This window comes from Paralichthys olivaceus, chromosome 14, assembly GCF_024713975.1.
Source record: "Paralichthys olivaceus isolate ysfri-2021 chromosome 14, ASM2471397v2, whole genome shotgun sequence".
In the NCBI taxonomy this organism is placed as follows: Eukaryota; Metazoa; Chordata; class Actinopteri; order Pleuronectiformes; family Paralichthyidae; genus Paralichthys; species Paralichthys olivaceus.
In genome coordinates, this window is record NC_091106.1 from 16,615,392 (window position 1) to 16,621,285 (window position 5,894).

A 5,894-nucleotide genomic window follows, 5' to 3' on the forward strand; every position below is an offset into this window, starting at 1 on the left:
CTTGGAAGTTGGTTCCTTCTAAACTAATGTGGGGATGCCCGATCCATTGGTACCATCTACAAGCTTCTATGACCTCCGCAAGGGGTCAAACCACCAAATCTCAACAAAAAAGTACAAGCTAATTTTGAATAACTTTTTTTCTGAATGTCGTAGAGACTCGGGCATTTCACACATATTAAATGGGAGACAGCCACGCACCCACGCCAAATTTCAGCACGTTTCAAAAAAGCAGTGCAGAGTTATTCACCCTAAGGTGAATAGGGTTAGGGCTGAAATTAGGGTTAGGGTTAGGGTTAGGGTTACAATTAGGGTTAGGGTTAGGGTTGCAATTAGGGTTAGGGTTAGGGTTAGGGTTGCAATTAGGGTTAGGGTTGCAGCCAGGGTTAGGGTTAGGGTTGGGAATGGAAACCCATTGGAGATTGAAGATTTTCTTGAATAACTTTTGTTCCGAAGGTCATAGAGACTTGGAAGTTGGTTCCTTCTCAACTAATGTGGGGATGCCCGATCCATTGGTACCATCTACAAGCTTCTATGACCTCCGCAAGGGGTCAAACCACCAAATCTCAACAAAAAAGTACAAGCTAATTTTGAATAACTTTTTTTCTGAATGTCGTAGAGACTCTGGCATTTCACACATAATAAATGGGAGACAGCCACGCACCCACACCAAATTTCAGCACGTTTCGAAAAAGCAGTGCAGAGTTATTCACCCTAAGGTGAATAGGGTTAGGGCTGAAATTAGGGTTAGGGTTAGGGTTGCAATTAGGGTTAGGGTTGCAGCCAGGGTTAGGGTTAGGGTTGGGGATGGAAACCCATTGGAGATTGAAGATTTTCTTGAATAACTTTTGTTCCGAAGGTCATAGAGACTTGGAAGTTGGTTCCTTCTAAACTAATGTGGGGATGCCCGATCCATTGGTACCATCTACGAGCTTCTACGACCTCCGCAAGGGGTCAAACCACCAAATCTCAACAAAAAAGTACAAGATATTTTTGAATAACTTTTTTTCTGAATGTCGTAGAGACTCGGGCATTTCACACATAATAAATGGGAGACAGCCACGCACCCACACCAAATTTCAGCACGTTTCGAAAAAGCAGTGCAGAGTTATTCACCCTAAGGTGAATAGGGTTAGGGCTGAAATTAGGGTTAGGGTTAGGGTTAGGGTTGCAATTAGGGTTAGGGTTGCAGCCAGGGTTAGGGTTAGGGTTGGGGATGGAAACCCATTGGAGATTGAAGATTTTCTTGAATAACTTTTGTTCCGAAGGTCATAGAGACTTGGAAGTTGGTTCCTTCTAAACTAATGTGGGGATGCCCGATCCATTGGTACCATCTATGAGCTTCTATGACCTCCGCAAGGGGTCAAACCACCAAATCTCATCAAAAAAGTACAAGCTAATTTTGAATAACTTTTTTTCTGAATGTCGTAGAGACTCGGGCATTTCACACATAATAAATGGGAGACAGCCACGCACCCACACCAAATTTCAGCACGTTTCGAAAAAGCAGTGCAGAGTTATTCACCCTAAGGTGAATAGGGTTAGGGCTGAAATTAGGGTTAGGGTTAGGGTTAGGGTTGCAATTAGGGTTAGGGTTGCAGCCAGGGTTAGGGTTAGGGTTGGGGATGGAAACCCATTGGAGATGGAAGATTTTCTTGAATAACTTTTGTTCTGAAGGTCATAGAGACTTGGAAGTTGATTCCATCTGAACTAATGTGGGGATGCCCGATCCATTGGTACCATCTACGAGCTTCTACGACCTCCACAAGGGGTCAAACCACCAAATCTCAACGAAAAAGTACAAGATATTTTTGAATAACTTTATTTCTGAATGTCGTAGAGACTCGGGCATTTCACACATAATAAATGGGAGACAGCCACGCACCCACGCCAAATTTCAGCACGTTTCGAAAAAGCAGTGCAGAGTTATTCACCCTAAGGTGAATAGGGTTAGGGCTGAAATTAGGGTTAGGGTTAGGGTTAGGGTTGCAATTAGGGTTAGGGTTGCAGCCAGGGTTAGGGTTAGGGTTGGGGATGGAAACCCATTGGAGATTGAAGATTTTCTTGAATAACTTTTGTTCCGAAGGTCATAGAGACTTGGAAGTTGGTTCCTTCTAAACTAATGTGGGGATGCCCGATCCATTGGTACCATCTACGAGCTTCTACGACCTCCACAAGGGGTCAAACCACCAAATCTCAACGAAAAAGTACAAGCTAATTTTGAATAACTTTTTTTCTGAATGTCGTAGAGACTCGGGCATTTCACACATAATAAATGGGAGACAGCCACGCACCCACACCAAATTTCAGCACGTTTCAAAAAAGCAGTGCAGAGTTATTCACCCTAAGGTGAATAGGGTTAGGGCTGAAATTAGGGTTAGGGTTAGGGTTGCAATTAGGGTTAGGGTTGCAGCCAGGGTTAGGGTTAGGGTTGGGGATGGAAACCCATTGGAGATTGAAGATTTTCTTGAATAACTTTTGTTCCGAAGGTCATAGAGACTTGGAAGTTGGTTCCTTCTAAACTAATGTGGGGATGCCCGATCCATTGGTACCATCTACGAGCTTCTATGACCTCCGCAAGGGGTCAAACCACCAAATCTCAACAAAAAAGTACAAGCTAATTTTGAATAACTTTTTTTCTGAATGTCATAGAGACTCGGGCATTTCACACATAATAAATGGGAGACAGCCACGCACCCACACCAAATTTCAGCACGTTTCAAAAAAGCAGTGCAGAGTTATTCACCCTAAGGTGAATAGGGTTAGGGCTGAAATTAGGGTTAGGGTTAGGGTTAGGGTTACAATTAGGGTTAGGGTTAGGGTTGCAATTAGGGTTAGGGTTAGGGTTAGGGTTGCAATTAGGGTTAGGGTTGCAGCCAGGGTTAGGGTTAGGGTTGGGGATGGAAACCCATTGGAGATTGAAGATTTTCTTGAATAACTTTTGTTCCGAAGGTCATAGAGACTTGGAAGTTGGTTCCTTCTAAACTAATGTGGGGATGCCCGATCCATTGGTACCATCTACAAGCTTCTATGACCTCCGCAAGGGGTCAAACCACCAAATCTCAACAAAAAAGTACAAGCTAATTTTGAATAACTTTTTTTCTGAATGTCGTAGAGACTCTGGCATTTCACACATAATAAATGGGAGACAGCCACGCACCCACACCAAATTTCAGCACGTTTCGAAAAAGCAGTGCAGAGTTATTCACCCTAAGGTGAATAGGGTTAGGGCTGAAATTAGGGTTAGGGTTAGGGTTAGGGTTGCAATTAGGGTTAGGGTTGCAGCCAGGGTTAGGGTTAGGGTTGGGGATGGAAACCCATTGGAGATTGAAGATTTTCTTGAATAACTTTTGTTCCGAAGGTCATAGAGACTTGGAAGTTGGTTCCTTCTAAACTAATGTGGGGATGCCCGATCCATTGGTACCATCTACGAGCTTCTACGACCTCCGCAAGGGGTCAAACCACCAAATCTCAACAAAAAAGTACAAGATATTTTTGAATAACTTTTTTTCTGAATGTCGTAGAGACTCGGGCATTTCACACATAATAAATGGGAGACAGCCACGCACCCACACCAAATTTCAGCACGTTTCGAAAAAGCAGTGCAGAGTTATTCACCCTAAGGTGAATAGGGTTAGGGCTGAAATTAGGGTTAGGGTTAGGGTTAGGGTTGCAATTAGGGTTAGGGTTGCAGCCAGGGTTAGGGTTAGGGTTGGGGATGGAAACCCATTGGAGATTGAAGATTTTCTTGAATAACTTTTGTTCCGAAGGTCATAGAGACTTGGAAGTTGGTTCCTTCTAAACTAATGTGGGGATGCCCGATCCATTGGTACCATCTATGAGCTTCTATGACCTCCGCAAGGGGTCAAACCACCAAATCTCATCAAAAAAGTACAAGCTAATTTTGAATAACTTTTTTTCTGAATGTCGTAGAGACTCGGGCATTTCACACATAATAAATGGGAGACAGCCACGCACCCACACCAAATTTCAGCACGTTTCGAAAAAGCAGTGCAGAGTTATTCACCCTAAGGTGAATAGGGTTAGGGCTGAAATTAGGGTTAGGGTTAGGGTTAGGGTTGCAATTAGGGTTAGGGTTGCAGCCAGGGTTAGGGTTAGGGTTGGGGATGGAAACCCATTGGAGATGGAAGATTTTCTTGAATAACTTTTGTTCTGAAGGTCATAGAGACTTGGAAGTTGATTCCATCTGAACTAATGTGGGGATGCCCGATCCATTGGTACCATCTACGAGCTTCTACGACCTCCACAAGGGGTCAAACCACCAAATCTCAACGAAAAAGTACAAGATATTTTTGAATAACTTTATTTCTGAATGTCGTAGAGACTCGGGCATTTCACACATAATAAATGGGAGACAGCCACGCACCCACGCCAAATTTCAGCACGTTTCGAAAAAGCAGTGCAGAGTTATTCACCCTAAGGTGAATAGGGTTAGGGCTGAAATTAGGGTTAGGGTTAGGGTTAGGGTTGCAATTAGGGTTAGGGTTGCAGCCAGGGTTAGGGTTAGGGTTGGGGATGGAAACCCATTGGAGATTGAAGATTTTCTTGAATAACTTTTGTTCCGAAGGTCATAGAGACTTGGAAGTTGGTTCCTTCTAAACTAATGTGGGGATGCCCGATCCATTGGTACCATCTACGAGCTTCTATGACCTCCGCAAGGGGTCAAACCACCAAATCTCAACAAAAAAGTACAAGCTAATTTTGAATAACTTTTTTTCTGAATGTCGTAGAGACTCGGGCATTTCACACATATTAAATGGGAGACAGCCACGCACCCACGCCAAATTTCAGCACGTTTCAAAAAAGCAGTGCAGAGTTATTCACCCTAAGGTGAATAGGGTTAGGGCTGAAATTAGGGTTAGGGTTAGGGTTAGGGTTACAATTAGGGTTAGGGTTAGGGTTGCAATTAGGGTTAGGGTTAGGGTTAGGGTTGCAATTAGGGTTAGGGTTGCAGCCAGGGTTAGGGTTAGGGTTGGGAATGGAAACCCATTGGAGATTGAAGATTTTCTTGAATAACTTTTGTTCCGAAGGTCATAGAGACTTGGAAGTTGGTTCCTTCTCAACTAATGTGGGGATGCCCGATCCATTGGTACCATCTACAAGCTTCTATGACCTCCGCAAGGGGTCAAACCACCAAATCTCAACAAAAAAGTACAAGCTAATTTTGAATAACTTTTTTTCTGAATGTCGTAGAGACTCTGGCATTTCACACATAATAAATGGGAGACAGCCACGCACCCACACCAAATTTCAGCACGTTTCGAAAAAGCAGTGCAGAGTTATTCACCCTAAGGTGAATAGGGTTAGGGCTGAAATTAGGGTTAGGGTTAGGGTTGCAATTAGGGTTAGGGTTGCAGCCAGGGTTAGGGTTAGGGTTGGGGATGGAAACCCATTGGAGATTGAAGATTTTCTTGAATAACTTTTGTTCCGAAGGTCATAGAGACTTGGAAGTTGGTTCCTTCTAAACTAATGTGGGGATGCCCGATCCATTGGTACCATCTACGAGCTTCTACGACCTCCGCAAGGGGTCAAACCACCAAATCTCAACAAAAAAGTACAAGATATTTTTGAATAACTTTTTTTCTGAATGTCGTAGAGACTCGGGCATTTCACACATAATAAATGGGAGACAGCCACGCACCCACACCAAATTTCAGCACGTTTCGAAAAAGCAGTGCAGAGTTATTCACCCTAAGGTGAATAGGGTTAGGGCTGAAATTAGGGTTAGGGTTAGGGTTAGGGTTGCAATTAGGGTTAGGGTTGCAGCCAGGGTTAGGGTTAGGGTTGGGGATGGAAACCCATTGGAGATTGAAGATTTTCTTGAATAACTTTTGTTCCGAAGGTCATAGAGACTTGGAAGTTGGTTCCTTCTAAAC